This window comes from Haemaphysalis longicornis, unplaced genomic scaffold, assembly GCF_048455015.1.
Source record: "Haemaphysalis longicornis isolate Haplotype H1 unplaced genomic scaffold, Haemaphysalis longicornis Haplotype H1 scaffold_1, whole genome shotgun sequence".
In the NCBI taxonomy this organism is placed as follows: domain Eukaryota; kingdom Metazoa; phylum Arthropoda; class Arachnida; order Ixodida; family Ixodidae; genus Haemaphysalis; species Haemaphysalis longicornis.
The window spans coordinates 210,110,079-210,129,642 of NW_027526203.1; the positions used below are offsets into that span (position 1 = coordinate 210,110,079).

At 45.2% G+C, this 19,564-nt stretch overlaps 1 protein-coding gene across 2 annotated transcripts in view; it reads left to right on the plus strand.

Moving 5' to 3' along the window:
• Positions 1 to 16,506, plus strand: part of LOC144168185 (uncharacterized) — a 61,608-nt gene extending 45,102 nt beyond the window's left edge. For both annotated transcript variants that reach the window (XM_077697222.1, XM_077697230.1), the window contains exons 3-4: positions 11,574 to 11,755; positions 13,986 to 16,506. The gene's annotated coding sequence lies outside the window, so the exon portion shown is untranslated. The remainder of the gene's footprint in view (positions 1 to 11,573; positions 11,756 to 13,985) is intronic.
• The last annotated feature ends 3,058 nt before the right edge of the window (positions 16,507 to 19,564 follow it).

The following is a 19,564-nucleotide window of genomic DNA, read 5'->3' on the forward strand; positions in this document are numbered from 1 at the left end:
CTTCTATGTTTCCTATTCTGTGCGTCTGCAAAGTTTTTACGCTGAAAAGCGTCGCAAAGTGGCATAAAAAAATACTTTTGTCAGGCGCGGTGACAAACTATCTGCGCAAAAGGGCGAAAAAACGGCAATTTTCGGAGCGCTCTATCTCCGCAACGGTGCCACCGGGCGCGGCCATTTTGATATGGTTAGATCGGCCGAGCGATCGTCTTTCCCGTTCCGCTCGTCTCTTTTATCTTCGTTCATTCACAAACGCACAAACGGCAGAAAAGAAACGACGCACAAACGAAGCTAGAAATAGATGCTGAAGCGCTATTGGTCCTCCGGTCGGGGCACAGAACAGCGACCCTCCTGATTGGATGTCGCGGGCGCAACGCAAGATGGCGGCCGCCTGAGCTGCGTAGCGAGCGGATTGAGTTCATTTTCGCCGCTTCGCTCGGCCGAGTTTCTGTTCAATCTGTGGTATTCAACACGGACGTTATCGCGATGGGAATGCCAGAGATAACGAGCCAGATTACGGGAAGTTGTGGGGCTCGAAAGGCGGAGGTCATCGAACGTTTCGTGGTGCGCGTGACTCTACCGTCGCCAGACCCCGGAGGGTGACGCGGTGTGCGCGCTTGCGATAGCGGTTCGTGAAGTGAACTTTTAGTCGGATTTGCGATGTTTACACGCTTAGTTATTGCTGTGTTTTGACTGTGGGCTCGCTAGCCTTGAGAAAGAAACGGTCGACGCGTCAAACGCTGCGGCGCGCACGGCATAGCCGACGCGCATTGGAGCATCACATGACTGGGCAACCGGTTACGATTGAACGCCAGTAGTTGTAATTAATGCCTGCGACGATAGTTTTAATCTTAAAAGCGACCTGACCAGCCATATCAGGTATAATCAAAGCTCGATATGTCGCGGTAAGCGTGCGCTGCGATGCGCGCGAGCCATATCGCCTTTCTTGCGCAACGTTTCCCGTGCACTTGTAATTTTCATGCAAACAGGTTTTGAGTTAGTAATATAGGAATAAAAATATGCTCTCTGCGTTAAAAATGTACGTTACTGTGGCAGCATTTAACAGTGATTTTTTTAGGGAAATTATTGATACCATTGCTCAGGGCATACTAGCTGTGCTGCGAGAAATATTGGATGCCTTGAATGTAAAAAGTAGTAAAAAAAATATGCTCTTGCATTGAAGTTGGGAGTTATGCAGAATACTCTACCAAGCTTCAAAGTAGCTCATTTTCAACCTTGTGGTATGCAAACTTTTGGCAATGAACACCTGCACTATGAGTACTAAGTTGCTGTGCCAGGCAAGAAAAACATGAAAAAAAAGCCAAAAATGTTCAAATTTAAGTTAAAAAAATGCTTAACTTGTTGCCATGGTGACAACACTGCAAAAGGAGGTTGTCCAGTGCGATACAGCCAACCAACTAACCTACTTTGCATTGAAAGCCCATTGAAACCCATCTCCCCTCCGTTTGGTTTGCAAAGGGGGGTATGTACTCTTCACGGAGGAGCTGAAAATGATGTTTTCTGGAAAGAGAAAGGCTGAAAAGGCACTCCAATTTCAAGGCAAGGCCTTCCAGAAGCCCCATGTTCAAAAGGACATGAAAGGCTACAACCGTGACGACTTTTGATATGTGAAACCTATGTTGCAACTTCGGAAGCCGTTTTCTCAAAACAGTTTTTTTTGCCACCTGTGTCGCTTGTCCCAGGGATTTCTTCGTGACCGCTGGGTCTATTTTGATTCCGTTTCTTGCATTACATTCCTTGATGAACTGTTCAGGTCGTGACACTTTTAGTTTTCCAGATTTGTTTTTTGTGATTTTTTTATTCAAATAATCGTTCACAGTTGACATGCCTGTTGCACATTAACCTCTAAAAAAATGAAAACTAAAAAACATTGTGTTGTAAAAAAAAAATCCTAAAACTGTCACGACCTCGTCCATTCATTTGGGAATGCAAAGCACTTCGAACAAGTTTTCTATCGTGTTTTATAAGCCGCTCAAGCTCGGTACAAGCGGAACAGAAAGAAAATTTCATACATAAAAAAGTTATCAAAATATTAACTTCAAATTTTTATGGTGTTATCACAGAAGCATTTCCAGTTGCTGTGCCAATTTTCATCAAAATCCACAAAGAAATAAAAAAGTTGATTTTGAAAGCCACGTCCCCCCTTAACATAATTACGAGAATTGCTTAACCTTTCATGATTTCTCATGTGTTTATGGGTGCAGTGTGACTGGAGGTCTCCATGTTACGTAGGATATTTTACTAGTGGATACACATGTGGGCAGACAAATACATATTTCAGCCACTTATAACAGAGCAACAGTCATCTGTGTATTGCTTATAAACAGTGTTCGTAATAGTGTGAAGACTTCCATGTATCCAATGTATACAAGGTCACTCTAATTCCTAAAGGAGCAGTTAAGTGTAAACAGTTGGCCTACATTGGTAGATTGTAATGACAAGAATTTAAGTGTACTACTTCTGGTAGCAGCAGTTTATTAATGCAGAAGAGCCAAAAGTGGGACAAGCAGGCATTGCAAGCACAAAAATTTTGGGCTTTGCTCAAAAAAAAAAAAAAAAAAACACAGTGAGGTAAGGATGTGTAAGCACAAAGTAAACATATATGGCAACTTTTCTGAAAGTCATGCTTGTAAAAAGATAACGAATGCAGCTATGATGATGATGATGATGAAAAAACTTTATTATAGTCGTCTCTGCTAAGACGGAGTCACTGCTTCGGAGTGGCAGTGTCCTCGTCCCTTCAGACGGCGGTCAGGAACCCATGGGCCCTGGCGGCGTCTTCCGCCAGCTGGACGACTGCTGTTTGGACGTCGGGTTGGGAGCTAAGCAGCGCGGCCTCCCATTGCTCGTGCCTCGTAATGCGTACATGTGGTGTCTCCGGTTTACTAGGACACGCCCAAACCATGTGTTGGAGCGTGGCGGCTGCGGCACCGCACCACTTGCACTTATCTGTGTATATTTCTGGAAAGTTTCGGTGGCACAGGGCGGGGTGTGGGAAGGTGTTCGATTGTACCCTGCGCCATGCAACCGATTGCCTTCTGCAGCTATGAAATTAAGTGTTACCGCTGACTCGCTACAGCATTGTTCAAATTTTAATTGTGTCAAATGTTTTGTGGTAAAAGGGCTATACAGTTAAAACCTGGATGTAACAAACCTCTATATAACGAAATCCTGGATCTAATGAAGTTTTTCAGTTCCCCATTGCCAGCCCCTTTGAAGCCCATGTGTTTGAGACCTGCATGTAACAAAGGTGTTGCTACGGGTAACCTTGATATAACGAACCTGCTGAGCTAATCAATCATTGTTTTCTGCACTTTTTTTTAAAAGATGGCTGGAAGAATGCACTAATTTAGATAATTTCTCCCGCACCACAAACTACCGTACATTTCCACATGTGAGCGCGATGTTCAACATCGCGCTCACATCGCGCCCTAGCATCTAATCGTGTATATGATTAGGTGCTAGGGCTGCCTGTCCGCGTGTAGTCAGGCGTCTCCACTGCTATCTGTGGTGTCCCTTCATCGATGATGAGTTCTGCTGCCAGAAACTGAAAAGTTGTACCTTTTCTAGACAAGCTCGTAATTTTAAATGCCGTCTCCGCCGACGAGAAAGAAGAACATCACCACCCAGTACAGTATCTCAGCTAGCACCCTCTCAACAATTTTGAGTGCAGAATAGAGCATCAAGTTCATCAAATTCATGAAAATTAAGGCGCCCTTTCAGCACAAGTTCAGTCCTTGAAACGCATTACGTTCAAGTTCAAGTTCAAGTTTTATTATTTCCAAAAATAAGTTGTTGCAAAATCTAGGATATACAGACGAGGGTCCCAGAGCCAAAGACTTTAGTGGGACCCTCGGTTCGTCAATACAAAATGACGGTAAAATTTATACAGAGCAACTGAAAATTCTTACAAAATACGGACATGAAAATACACTTTTACATCAGAAATCAAGCCAAAAACACGCAACATGGTATAAAAGGAATCAAAGAACAAACAAGTCAAACACGTAAACGATCACAAGTATGGTTATTCGAGAAAATGTTTTTTGACAGACTTTTTGAACACCGACAGACTTTTTGAAGGCACCGAAAAGTGTTAAAAGGCAACATTGATACTTACGCTACGCTTGCGAATACAGGAATAAGTGACCGTGATTCTTTGGAGTAACCTCACTATATGTGTGTATGTATATATCAGGGTTCTCCCCACGGTGGGCACCCGCCGTGGTGGCTCAGTGGCTAAGGTGTTGCGCTGCTGAGCACGAGGTCGTGGGTTCGATTCCCGGCCGCGGCGGCCGCTTTTCTGATGGAGGCGAAAAGCAAAAATGCCCGTGTGTACGAGATTTCGGCACACGTTAAAGATCCCCAAGTGGTCAAATTTAATTCGGAGCCCTCCACTACGGCGTGCCTCATCACTTGCGTTGCATCGGCGCGTTAAACCCTACAATCAATCAATCAATCCCCACGATGGGCAGCGGTGGAATTGCCATCCATTGCTCAGGTGAGCCCACTTCCTTTGGTAGGCTGTCCACCGCTCCCACTGACCCACCCATTTGAAATGTGGGCCTGAGTAGATAAAGATGGCCACGGTGCAAAAGCAATGCCAGTGGCAACGGGCCACACCTCCCATTCGTGGCTACGGGAAAATTGTCTGAGCAAGTGGCTTTGAAGTCTCATATCTTGAAGTGTTGTATCTTGAACATAGAAAACAATTTGTTGATGTAGGGGGTCACGTTTCAGATCTTGGATCAGTTAACTCTGGGGTGCCTCAAGGAAGTGTCCTAGGGCCTTTATTATTTCTGGTATATATAACTTCTTGCGTCCACGAAAGCGTTGGTATTCGTTTATTTGCAGACGATTGTCTTTTGTACAGAGCTGTTGAATCAACTGATGACCAAATTACCCTCAACGACAGTCTGAATTCAATATCTAATTGGTGCTACATTTGGAGAATGAACCTTAGCCAAACCAAAACAATGTACATGCGCATAACTAATAAAAAATGCCCCCTTATGTTCAATTACTCAGTAAAGGGAAGCGAAATTTCTCACACCAATAGCTTTAAATATCTCGGTATAAAGTCTACAAATAATCTGACGTGGTCAATGCATATCGACAAAATCTGTGCATCAACACGGCATAAACTCCTCCTCTTACGACACAAACTGAAAAAATCCCCCTCCCATATTAAACTTCTTGCATTTAACACGCTAATCAGGCCTCTTCTAGAATACTTGTGTATCATTTGGGACCCGTACACTAAAAATGACATTAACAAACTTGAACGAATTTGGACGCTGGCCGTACGGTTCATATATAATCGTTACTGCTGACATGACTCACAAACCACTTTAATGCAAACAAACAACATCATGACGTTACAGAGCCGCCAAAAAATACCAAGACTAAAATTTCTTATCAGGTCTGGAACCATAAACTTGCACTCGACCCCGCACCTTATCTGCACCTTTTGCCCCACAGACCCACCAGGAACTTTCACCCTCTTAATAAATTTAACTCTATTTTTGCATGCACAAACAAATTCAAACATTCCTTCTTCCCGCGCACCATAAGAGATTGGAATGCCTTGCCGGCCGAAACCTTCTTAGCAAATAATGTTCCTGAATTGTTTAACCAGCTCGTAGAATAAAATGTAACACTGCCAAGATCCCGTGATTGGTTTTCCATATCTAGTTGTGCAAAATTTGTGTTACTGTGTATGATCATTGCGTCTTTGCGTCGCTTTTTTTTTTTTTTATGCTGCGTCGTTCCCTACCTCCTTATGAGATATATATATGAAATATGGACTGGTACGCCCGTTCTTGTTCTCTTGTGTTTTCTTCTATTGTTCATTGCTTAGTTATTCTTGCTTTCAATTTTAATTTCTTTTTTCCTTCCTCTTCTTTCTTTTTCTTGTTTACAACTGGTTTACCTCATTGATGTATAAATAAACCACTCCTGCTTGGGCTGCCCAAGGCCTGCAGTATTGTATAAATAAATAAAATAAATGATTGCCAGCTGCGTGCAAATCTCGGAGTCAATGCTGGCGTTTGTCACATTTCTTATTTTGTTTAATAGCTTCCACTTTTCACCACACTGCGGCACCACATTATTGGGTATTTGAACAGAGGTGTTCAATTTTCATGGTAAAAAGTTGAAAGTCTTAATTTCTGTGCCCCCCCCCCCTCTTTCTACCGAATATATCCACCTCTCGAAAATTCCTGGGGAGAACCCCAGTATAAATGTATACATATGTACAGGTCCGCGCAAAAGTAAATGGAGCACGGGAGCGGTGGCCGCCGAATTGCATCGCTGTGCCGCGTAGAGGTGCCTATGGGAACCAAGGAGAGGAGTTCTGCGGGTACATTTGCACTGCCCCACTGCCTATCTGATATGTTTAATCGCCACTGTGCGTGCCAGGCTGGGTGTAACAGTTTCCAATGGTGGCGCTGGGCTATCGGGGGCTCTGGTTACGTTGCCGCTTGCAGCCGGCAGCGGTGACCACATGCGCCGCTGTTGGGTTTAAGAAAACTATGCACGCTGGGAACATGCCTTGTTGCGCTCTGTAAAATGCTGTTGCGGAAGTCCTGTTTACCAGTGGCATAGTATTGGCTGCCTGTCCGGTTTCTTGCGGCATGCCTATGGAATGAAAGACCGTATAACTCCTGGTGTGCTTTCTATATTCTTGAGGCATATTTTGCTGCCGCATTAAATTGTCTTGTATCGCGTACACACACCGCGACAAACCGAAAAGACAGGCAATACCATGCTGCTCGTGAGCAGTCCTTTCATAATTGCACTTTACGGAGCGCAACAAGGCATGTTCCCAAGCGTGCATGGTTTTCTCAAACCCAACACCACTGCTGGCTGCGAGCGGCAACGTAACCAGAGCCCCTGTATAGCCCAGCGCTGCCCTTGGAAACTGTTACACCTGGCCTGACACACCAGCAGAGCGGAGATTAAACATATCAGATAGGGTGGCGGAGGCAGGGCGAACGCACCCGCAGAACTCTGCTCCTTGGTTCTCATTGGCGCTCCTACGCGGTGCAGTGATGCAGCGGTGGCTAAGGCGTTGCGCTGCTGAGCACGAGGTCGTGGGTTCGATTCCCGGCCGTGGTGGCCACTTTTCTGATGGAGGCGAAAAGCAAAAACGCCCGTGTGTACGAGATTTCGGCGCACGTTAAAGATTCCCAGGTAGTCAAAATTAATCCGGAGCCCTCCACTACGGCGCGCCTCATCGCCTGCGTTGCGTCGGCGCGTTAAACCCTAAAATCAATCAATTCGGCCACCGCTCCCATGCTCCATTTACTTCTGTGTGAACCTGTACATATTTACATGCACACACGCACTAAGCAACCACATATGGATGTCTATTGCACATCCAGAAAACAGCCGCACATCCAACGGCAAAGTTGAACGATCACTGTATGTCCTTGTTTGAGATAAAAATTTGTGGACGTACGGCGCACATCTGCTCTGGACGTACTAAATCCGTGCCTAGCTTCAAGCAATGATGTAAATTGAATATGAAAGCAACAGGAAAAATGTTGCTCCTCTTTTTAATTACCATATTTATTCGAATATAGGTCGACCTTTTTTCCCGAAAATGTGCTTAAAAATTGAGGGTCGATCTATAATCGTGACCGAAGAACCTTGACTTATAATCGTGATCAAAAATGGCGAGCACACCGAGCGATCCGTTCCTCCGTCACGCCCGGTGCTCCTCAATTTGAGGCGGCAGCGCGGAGCATGTAGAACAAAGACAGGCAAGAAAATAAAAGGAAAAGTAACAAAACAATCAGACTAAGAAAACCAGCCACAGTCATTGCCGGCTATCGCGCATTACCTGCGGCCGGACCGGACACGAGCGAGCTGGCGTGCTGGCTAGAGGACCAGATTGGCTAGGCTTGGTGTCTTCGGAGTTGTGGCAGCGGCTAGCGCAAGGTGGTGGGAACTTTTGACACCTAGCGTAGCCACCTCGTGAACGAAATGGCGTTGGCAGCTTCGCTCGCTGTCTCTACCATAGAGTTGTCTCTACTATCTCCCATTCTCCGTTTCTTGCACTTTCTTTGTGATTTCCGTACATGACGTTTTGCACGTGCACATTTCACGATGTCACGTCGCATGAGCTATACTGCCGACATTAACTCTTTCGTTACAGCGGAAAAACGGCCGATTTTAAGGGCTTCCACAAAACGTTTTTTTTCTCTTGAGCTACTGGACACATGTAGCCTTGCTATGCATGAAATTGTAGCTTATAGATTGCTCTTCCAAACACAAAGCAGCAGTTTTGATAAAGGTACAATTACTTACAGTTTATTCGTCAAGTAATCCGAAAAAAGCCCCCAAGAAAAGTATACGAAAAACACAAATCCGCACTTTTACCGTGACAAAAAATTATTTCAGGTATTTTAAAATATACAAATTGTTCCTACGTTCCTTGGCTATGATTCAATATATAAATCAACAGTGTACACCAAGTTTTGGATTTTTGAGGGCCCGTCAACCTAGCGCAACTGACGGCTGTGCCATGCCGCGAGGGCACTCAAGTGTGAGTGAGTCCCTGTAAAATGTGCATCCAAGTACCATACTTACCCGATTCTAACGCGCACTTTTTTTCCGGAAAAATAGGTCGAAAAATCACCTGCGCGTTAGAATCGGATACGAAACCGAAACAGCAAAAATTTCGTCCCACCCATCGCCATCGCCGAGTCAAGATGGCGCTAAAGCTTTAACAACGATTTTTCGCACGCTGGAAGCATCGGCGTTCACACAAATTGTCAAATTGTTCCACTTGCGCGCTTGATAACAGCAATGGCAGCAGCGGCTCTCACGCGTTCAAAACAAGCGGTCGGCTGAAGCGTGCGCCTCAGGAGAAGCTCGCGGGATGGGCGTGTGAGGCGTGGGCCACGATTCCATCGACCATGGTTGAACGTTAGTTCAGAAGTGTGGCATCGCGAACGTGCTTGACGGCACCGAGGACGAGATGTTGTGGTCAGCGGAGAGCGACGAGGAGTGAGATGAGTGAGATTACTTTGGGAAATAAATCACCCGTTTCTCTCGCATTCGTTTTTCTTGCTCACACAGTTTTGTGCGTGTTACAATTGGAGGTGCAAGTTTTTTCGGTTTTTTGTCAGGAAAATTGGGTGCGCGTTAGAATCGGGTAATTACGGTATACTCTTTTGTGTCCTCGCACAATATCCTAATCAGTTCGGTGGTAAAAAACAAGAAAAAAAATCGAGCGCTCTCGACAAGCGTTGCACCTGAACCCTGCAGCGCTAATCTGACACGAGCGCAAGGTTATCTTGAAGGTGATAGCGTGATACATCGCGGTGCATTTGGCAAAATATCCCGGCCGTACGTTCTCGAGACCCTAAATACAAAATCAAAACCGCAGTCGTCAGATAAGAAGCACGTTTTGTTTATAAATACAGCGCGGAGTCGCAACGAAATTACCTGCCAGCGCTTGTTGAAGTGCGAGGCACCTGAACCGGAGCTTCGTCGTCCTAACTGAAATCTGAAGATCCCACATCATTGCTTGACCCCTCACTGCTGCTGGAATCAGAAAAATCGACAGCAGGAGCTGCCGAAGTGCTTGCTACAGCAGTCCGACTGTGCGGAGCGCGGCGTGAACCCGACGCCGTTTTTCCTGCTCCTCCCCTCCCCCTTCGGTTCAAATTTCTCTTGCTACGCCGCCACCACACGAGACACATAAACAAACGAAACCAAAATTGAAAGAGAAGTTGTCGATGAACACACCAGATGGCGATAGTTGTCTGTAGAGCGCGGGTTTCAGATTTTGCGGGAGATTTAAAATCATCGGACGCCGGCTTCCGATTGCCTATGGTGCCGTCGTGAAAGAGTTAAGCGGCGGGTGATCCTGTCTGCTGAGAACTTGAACAACTGCGCTGGTCAGCGAGAGTTAGGCACTAATGAAAAGCTGATCAGGGGATGGCGAAAACAGCGGGATGAACTTTTTGCTTGTAGGGGACTGCGTCATGCGTTTCGTGGCCCTACAGTTGGGAGGCACGATGCTCTCGAGAAAAAACTCCGGCTGCACGTGGAAGAGGAGCGTGCAAAAGGACTCCAAGTGTCCTGCGAACATATTCAGACCAAAGCTCGGCAGTTAGTGCTACGAGGGGGATTGGCCGTTCAGCCTTCAAAGCCAGTCGGGGGCGGGGGTGGGTCCAGAAATTCATACGGCGCAATGGACTGCGGCGCATGCGGCGCAAGTTCTGACGACGACGCAGTGTGTGGTTACGACCAGTGATGTCACTGCGTTGTAAATAAATATGAGTTTTAAAAAGTTTCCTCAAGCTTTCTCTTAAAAGTATGGGTCAACCTATAATCGAATATATTATTTTTTTTTCGACGACTTTAATTTTTAGGGGGTCGACCTATATTTGTGCTCGACCTATTTTCGAATACATACGGTAAAAATATTTTGTAGGTCAGCACACTGCATTGCATACTGTAAGATTTCTCGATTGCTAAAATTAGCTTTAATTTTATTACATTTTTCAAGCAGCTTACCGACCCTAGCGATGATCCCTTTGGGGAAGAGTATAAAAACAATGAAAACCGATTATACTTCGAGTAGAGTAAGTTTACCCCTCTCAATACGTGTGTTGATGCGCTTGCCTACTTGGTTGTGCAGTGCAATATTTGGTGTAGGAGCATATGCCTCTCATATTGTACATGATTATACTGTTCTGCAATATAATGTACACATTTTGTATAACATGTAAGGCTAACCCCACCAGAATTTTATGTTGTGCCGTTACGTAACCAAAGTAAGCATGCTAATTTAACCCTTGTGAAATATGCCTAGCATCAGATATAAAGCATTCATGATGCTGTGAAATAATAGTGAACATCCAAAATAGAGCTACAGAATTGTATAATTTTGGGTGTCCGATTTGATGTAACATACCAAAGTGTTACAACCGGTTGTGAAATGACGCGAGAAGGAGACAAGGGCCGGGTGTTCTCTAATATCGCCACACCTACTTCTTCCTCTTTTTTCTCTACTAATCGGAAGCCATTACTTAGCGGCCTCTTCTTTCTCAACACCAGTCATTGACTCTGAAGCAGACATCCAGTGGATGTTTGCGTAGAGCCTGATTTGAGGCGGGCTAGAGCCGGAACGGGCGTACATTGGATGCATGCTTACACGCACAAAAGACGGTGATAAAAGTGCAAGATTATTTGGTACAGCCACTAGAAACCAAGGCAACCATCAGCTTAGCTGTTCACTGTGCTAGCTAAATTTCACAGTGCACCCTCTCTATTGCGGCACTGCTCTCCTGAAAATGGTAGGAAATGCCAGCTGTAATTATTAATTTATGTAGTCGTTAGACAAATGCTAAAAGTGTGCTTCAGGCAAAATTTTTATTTATCTTTTTGTGTCTCTTTAATCAGTTAGTTGCGGTTGAGATTGATGGTTCTAGTAACTAGAAATTTGGCTCATTCTGTGTGTGTATGTGTGTACACTGAAACATGTCAGCTGGCTGCCAACAGCCACGATGTGAAACCCCTTTATCATTTTAATGCAGATGCAAACACATCAGCTGGAAATATCATGGATAGTCGGCGTCCCTCAGGACCCAGCCTCATCGCCATGGTTCCTGGAGACTGTGCACTCGCCGCACCACCCTACACCGTAACGGAATTTGACTGGAAACTGCACTTTATAATGCCGACTGATGTAGGGACCCCATATGCCCAGGATTGCTTCGTAAGTGGGCCGTCTGGCGGCCAGCAAGTGCCATGGGAAATTTTTATCATTTTATTGCAGCTTAGTTACAGAAATTATATGGTGAAAATGAGCATTTTTCTAGCTCACATGCTCATGTAGCCTTTGTGAGGCTTGTTTGGACAAGAGATTCTTTTTGTGGGCACACTTTCTGGGGACATGAAGCCTGACCCGAGGGTTCTCCACTGAGGAGCCCAGAATGACATTCTCAATGGTCAGAAAAAGATTCTGGAGATGTTAGAGGGTTTAGAAGCAAAATGGAAGATTTGGGGATCTACACTGTTGTTCTGAAAGAATTCCACGCGAAATTCACTTCTCTCGAATTTGGAAAAAAGGCATTCGAAAAACAGCTAATCAACCTGTTTTTCCAAGATAAAAAAATTACTAGCAAGACAAATTTATTCCATGATAACTTAGATGTTAAGGTGTTCTATCAGAAAATTGCACAGAAAAGAATGCAAAAATCTTACCTGGCTGTGCCCGGGTGTAATGAATTTCATGGGTCACTGCAAAAAATTAACCTTAGCGAAAAACTGCGCTCAACTAAAAAGGAGAAAAATTACCGCATCAAACGATTCTTTTGGCCATTACCAGACAAATAAAAAAGCAGAATTTGGTGTTTGTCGCAGATTCTGGAAAAGCAGGCCAAGGTGAAGTTTATTTATAAAATCAAAATTTATGGTTACATCGCAGCCATAAAAAAAACCCTTCAATCCTAATCGGAATTTCTAACTCGTCTGCCAGTTGTGTATAGGCACTTATTGACTCCGAATTAAAACCAAGTACATTTCCTACTTTACGTCAACCCGTTACACTCCCAATTGGTGCTGCCAATTTATAGGCTTTCAATCTGTCTCTTTGCACTCAATTTGGATGCCAACAGATTGCAATAAGCAGGCCACAACCGTGCACTGCAGTGCCTTTTCGGTTAAATGTTAAGAATTGCGAGAAAGTTTTGTGCGCATGTAGCACTTTATTTTCTTTCATTTAACATTTCACTTGGTCAACTTTCCAAACTTTTCAGTATCTCTTCAGGTTTCACTTTCACTTGGGACCACCCTTGTTCCACCAGGTTCGCTCTGCCTGTGCAGGAGGAAGATAGCCAAAAATGGTTTATTGAAGAATTTTTGACAACCAATCATGAAAAAAGCTATTTTCTGCCTCACTAGACATTATTTCAAATGCGTTAGCTTCTTGTGGCTGTAAACTGTGGCCCTGGAAAACATGCTTGCCCGCTGCTTGGTGTAAATGCATTCACACTAAACAAAGACCAAGCGTGCCACTCAAAGTGTCACCAAAACGCCAAGTGTTTCCTACGTCATTGTGCCCCTCTTCTGTTTTGTATGTGCGACATATGGGAAAGTGTACTGTAATTATTGCTGTTATTGACAGATGCGAATTATCATCGCCCATCAAAAAAATGTAGTTCAGAGGATTTACAAGCTGGTAGCCAGCATGGACAGCCAGAACTGTCTTATTTTCTCACAATTTATCGCAATGACTACCTCTGTCAGCATACAGTTTTGCCACTTTTTACTGTGGAGTTGTTACAGGCTATGTTCCAACCAATACATTGTGCATCAACAGGGTGTGTAGAACAAAGTTGTATCGATGAAATTGAATCTTGCGGCAAGGTCTTGAAAAAAAAATCACACTGAAATTGGCCACTAGGATGACTCTATTGTTGCGAAGGAGGCCAAGATTGTGGACCCATCAAGATGAAATGGGCGTTTATTTTTGGCTACGTCCTCCCTAACAAGGCCCCAGGCCTTTCGTCGTCCGGACGATCATTCCGTGGACAGCCACTGTCTACCTCCTCCTACGGTATCTCTCTTCTCCAAAGGGACACGTGTGTGCGCCGTTGAATTCGGGGGGACAACAGCGAGTCGGGGCTTCAGCTGAGACCGAAGGCTGGCTTCTCAGAACCGCGCTGCCGTGGCAGTGCATGCGACTTGAGCCCTCTGGAGAAGAGAGAAACCAGGGAATCGTCGTGGGACAGTGGTAGAGACCGGCTGTCCACAGAATGCTCATCCAGACAACGAAAGGCCTGGGGCCTTGTTAGGGAGGACATAGCCAAAAAAAAACTCCCATTTCATCGTCACCGTTCTGCAGTCTGGCCTCCTTCGCAACCAACTGGTTGGCAGCAGCGGGATAAGCCAAGGCGGACGAAAATCTTTAGGTGGAAGAACCACCTGATCCAGGATCTGTGCAGATTCCTCATCGTGGCCACTGGGAGGCACGAGCGACGAAGAAAGTACGTGACAAGTGATGAGCGCTCGGAAGACTCCAGGAAGAAGACAACAAGGTCTGACATGTGAAGAAGGTGCGGCAACGGCGATCCGGGATCGACCGACGCAATGTGGCTACGGGAGACACAAGCACTGCATGCTGGTAAGTGCTTGAGCAACTACGCTTTGCCAGACGATTGTGAGCATGGTTCAATTCAGGCACTAAATTGACTGCCACCAGGTGTGTACTTAATTTGTGTTTGTAGGCAAAAAGCTCTCGCCAAGCATGAATATAACAAAGTGCACGAAGGATGAGTTGTGGCTACTAGCAGCGGAGTTGGGGTTACAAGTGAGTGGAAGAATGAGGAAACCTTAAATTCGCAGCGCTATTGAGGCGGTGGATTTTGGGGAGGACGAAATTTCAAATGAATAAGCCAAAATTTGTCGAGTGGAAAAGGAAAAGGAAGAGGAGCAAAAAAGGCAGGATGAGGAACATAAGAGGCAGGGCGAGACAGATGCTAGAGATGCCCATATTAAGCTTGAGGAAATAAAGCTTCAGCAAGCTAAGCTGGCAATTGAGGGTTCGTCAGTCGTCCATGGAGGTGCTGTGAAAATTACAAATTTGCTGCAGCCATTTAAGACAGAAGATGATGTTGATCTCTACCTAGTAAATTTTGAAAGATTGTGTGAGAGGCAATCAGCCGCAATTGGCGGTGAGAATGTTTGAGTGGCGCCCCCTGGGACTCGCGCCGCTGTCGTCTGCTACACTCCGCTTGTGAGGGGCAGCAGTGCCTGCGCAGTAATCGCCCTCTTTGATGGTTTAGGGCATCAAAAAGCGTGTTTCTAGTAATTCAGTTATTTTTGCCAGCTTCTGACACATCTGAATAACTTCAGTCTGATCCCCCACAAGTTCGCAACACTTGAAGAGAGAGAGAACAACCTTCTTGAGAGCCTCGGTCATTAGATCGTTTATAACTCGTCCTTCTTTGCTTATTCGCGGGGTTCAGCGCTCAGTGCTCCTCGATTAGTATTCGAAATGCATAGGCTTCCCTGAATTGTTTTTGAGATACTCTTATGAAGACTCAACAGTATAATGCTACACGCCAAGCTGCGGGTCCCTCCATATACACGTGCATCGCACAGCAGGAAATAAAACGGCCGTCTTCTATTTCTTTCATTGTTGTTGACTAGTATCAGATGAATGTTTATTTTTTTCTGTTCCCAACGCATTAGTTTTTCTGCACCATCACAAATGTCTTATTAGTAGGTTTAAGAATGTTTGGCAGGCTCACAAAGATAGTGTGTATATTTTCTTAAGGCTGCATGGCATACATTCCCTTTTTCACAAATTGGCTTTCCTTATTAATGCGTGCAAGAAAATGCATATCCGCGGTGTGCGTTGCCTATTCACATGCAAATACAAAGAGAAGGTTTGTGCTACGTCACCGCGACCGCGCCCCAGGAAACGTTGTCGAGAGTACTCGAAGGCAGCTTTTGTGCTCCGAATTTCTCTCGTAACCATCGTTATCATAACGAACTGACTCTCAACCCGTCCAATTATGACATGATTATGGTGTTGAAGGCTTGATATACAGTTGAACCCCTTTATAAGAGACACGTACTGGGGAGCAGTTTCTGTCTTTTATACGAGATGTCTCTTATAAGCAGGGAACCATGTTTTCACTTACTAATCAGACCCTAGTTCAACGTGGGCACCGTAAGACTAAAATAAGCTCAAAAGAATGCTGCAGCATGTTGCAAAAGGCTCATTCTAATTTATGTTCGGCACCTAGAATTTATGAGACAGTTCTGAATCTTTGTTTGCTTCATGACTGTATTTACACTGTTTTTTACAACCGGTTCTACAAGCTTTTTTTCCTTTCACAGTTTGTGGAAGATGAATCGTAGATGTTGAGTTCACAAGCATGATGAATAGCCAAAGCGTGCAGCTTCTTCCGCTGTGTGCTCAGGCTATTCATTACGCTTGCACGACTCAACATCTGCAATGCTTCTTGATTGGGAGCTATGTGAGTGGGTGAGCCCGCATGTGAGGTCGCGCTCCAATGGATATCAGTAAGCTTCAACCACTTCTGTAAGTTGCATTTCCGCTGGCAGGGCTTCTTTTCATCATCATTTCATAGCTGACTGAACCACTGTGTGTTTGCCGAAGTTATAATAAATAGCGACTGCAGACGTCTGTCGTCCACCTGTGTTTCCAGAATGGAAGCAACTGCAATTAGTGACTGGTGGCACTGCATCTGAAGTTAAAATGTCTGTTACAAGCAAGATTGTGGATTAAAGTTCAAGGATGACTTGTCCCTTATAACCAACTGTCTTCTACATCCGATGTCTGTTATAAAAGAGGTCAATTTAATGAGAAAGATAGGGCAGCCAGCCGTGTGGGTGAATAGTGTCTCTTATACCCATTTGTCTCTTACATCCATGTCTCTTATAACGAGGTTCAACTGTACACGCTAACAAACACACACCCCTCCTCCCCCTCCTCTTCCACACCTCTTGAGTGCAGTTTTCCTATAACGCATATCTGAATATTGGGAAGATATGGCTGCAGGAAATGTACAAAAATAGCCCCCCCCCCCCCCCCCAGGTCTGAACAAGCATAGTGTCACTGTAACTTTACCGTAGACGTGACATGTTTTGATCAATACACCTCCATATTGGTTGGAAACCTGGTATAAAGCCAGCACGCGCCTGTACTTACAAAAGGTTATTTGGAACTCAATTTACATTTTTTGCGTGCCATATAGCGCATGTTGGCATACTTTTATGCCATGACAACGTAAAGTGATGTGATGCAACACTTTCGAGCGTTCGGCAAGGTTGCAAAAACTGTTCTACCTTACATATGATTACCGGGACTCGTAATGCCTTCTGCCAAAGCCGACAGCCCCAAAGGCCTGGAATTTGTTTTAGTCTTGTATTTTCGTTGTTGTCGGTTACTAGTACCTGGCTGTTTTCTTTGTTAGAAAGATTGCTCAATACAGAAGCTGACGCCTAGCTCCGACTCTTCGCGCTCCACACAGGACCGGCTTCGCAAGGAATGGGGTGACGCCGGCAATGTTTCTTCCGTAGCGGTATCCAAAAGTATACTTAAACTCACGCCCTGAGGTAGTTTATGTGATTTAAATCTATTGTTATGATAAAAAGTTACGCACTCGCAAAATCTGGTGCGCACAAGCATCAGACGTCAACTGAGCGCAAAGAAATAGTGGGGAGAGCGAGCCCGAGTGAAGCAGACGACATATGCAAGAATCCCTAAGCTGAAGTCACGGAGGCGCGCTTCGCAGTGCCGCCCATGGTCGAGCTCACCGCCAATACCTGGCCACAGCGGCGGTTGTCGTTGCTTCCGGGGGAAGCACCGCAGGTTCCCAAGTAGCACCAAAACATTAGAAGAACGTGTTTTTTTTTTGTTTGCTGTTATTGTTAGAGCAATGTTCTTAAAGGAGTACTGACACCAAATTTTGACGCCTAAAAAATGATATAATTGGCTTCATTAGTTTGTACAGATGCTGCACAGAAATTTTTGCAGCGATCCGAGGCTGGAATCACATCTAAAATCGATTTTGATTGTCCCGGCCGCGAGCTTCCACAAATTGGCAGCACTAGCGAAATCGCTTTTGGCGTGACGAAACATCGGCCGGCGTGTCTGGCCGGTTCAGGGTGACATCATATGGTCGTTTTCGGAACCGGAAACGATATCCTGCGCTGCTGTTGTCGGTAATATTCGTTTGGGCAGGAGACGTACGGGTGTAGCTGTGTGAGCAATGCTTGTAAACTTTGCGCACTTTGCGTGTTCGACGTCTTTGCTCTTCAGTTCGTGGCCGGCGCATGATGTTCCCTTGCACTGGTGCCGAAAACTGCGCGGTGCCGGCACCACGCGATGCGCGATGTCAACGTGCACCACGGTGACGCAGCGGTGCGCATCGCCGAGCTCGCCCAAGTTGTGCTATGGCAAGCTCGTGGAATGCGAAGTACTGCTTATGGAAGCCTGTCCGAGCAAATCGACGACGACGCCAAGATGCATTATTTTCCACGCGACGACATGCAGCGCTAAACGTGGACTGAGTTCGCACGCGGTGGTGGCCGCAAGAACCGTCAACCAAGCCAGCGGGCTTGGCGTTGCTTGGGTCAGCTTACTAGGTGTTGGGAACTTCAGGCTTAGTATCGTGGCGAATATTTGATCGCCGGTATCTGTACAACTGCGAATGAGCATCCCTTACACAACTTTTCACCACACTATCATCCCCTTTTTCGCATACTGAGCTTTATTTTGACGATAATTGCTGTTTCAGCGATCGGTGACCAAGACATCTGCCGTGGCCTGTTTTGATCACGACCGGCTATATTGTTTTGATTCTAGCGTGCAGGTGGCGCCATCTGTCGGCCGCTCACCGCACCACGGTGCCGGCAGTGCTGGGTGGGAGCGCCGAACCTCCGCTGTCAGTCAGTGTAGGCTTACCATCGCGGCAAATATCTGAATGCCGCTTTTAAATTCAGCGCTGATAACAACCCCTAGCACAATTTTTCACCACACTAACATCTACTTTCTCGCATGTGGAGCTTCTTTTTCAAATCAGATTGATTATTAGAGTGGCGACAAGTTGTTGCTATCACGGTCTGCGCCGGTTCGAGCCGCAGTGATATTAAAAAATGGACGGTGATGACATGGCCGGCCTAATCGCCTGCCAAATAAAGTTGCTCTGTCTGTCAGGTGGCAGCAACTCATCCAAGTCTGACGATTCAGACGACATGTCGACTGCTCGGGCAAGTGCGAAGCATGTGCAATCGTAGCAGACAATGCGGCGAACGTCCCTGACATCACGGGTGAGACCGTGACGTCAGACTGGCCCGCTTGCAGGCTGGCCTTCAAACAGCCATTTTCCCGCGCGGCGACCGAATTTGAAACTGGTTGCAATAAACGTGCTATAATTAATTCTGTGTTGGCGGCTGACGGCTTTCGGTTCGACTTTCGTAATTTCTGGGCCAATAGGTATTCTTTACAGCATAAAAACTGAAAGCGAGAAATTTAGTCTCAGTACTCCTTTAACGTCATTTTTTAAAATGTGTAACTAATAACAAAAACGTTACAATAATGTTTCGGCAAACATTATTTAAACGTCCACAAAACATTTTTACAACATATCATTAATGTTTGTGTTACATTTCCCTAACGTTGCAGCGAACAAGCTAATAACGTTGAAAAAATGTTTAAAAACAATGGGAAACGTTACATCACATTTCGCCAAACGTCATGCGAATAGTAAGGAAGCATTTCTACAAAACATAAATTGGAGTTACATTTACCTAGTGTTGCAAGAACACGCTAGAAAAACATTTTAAGAACAACTAAAAACGTTGCAGTAACGTTTCTTCAAACATTTTTGAAATTGCGAGGAAGGATTTCGACAACATATTAATTATGTTAGATTTACATTTACCTAATGTTGCAGAAAACATGCCTGAAACGATCTTTTAACGTTTCAAAACCTTTTCAGAATGTGGACCAAGAACGTTACAGTGACATTTTGCCAAACGTGTGGAA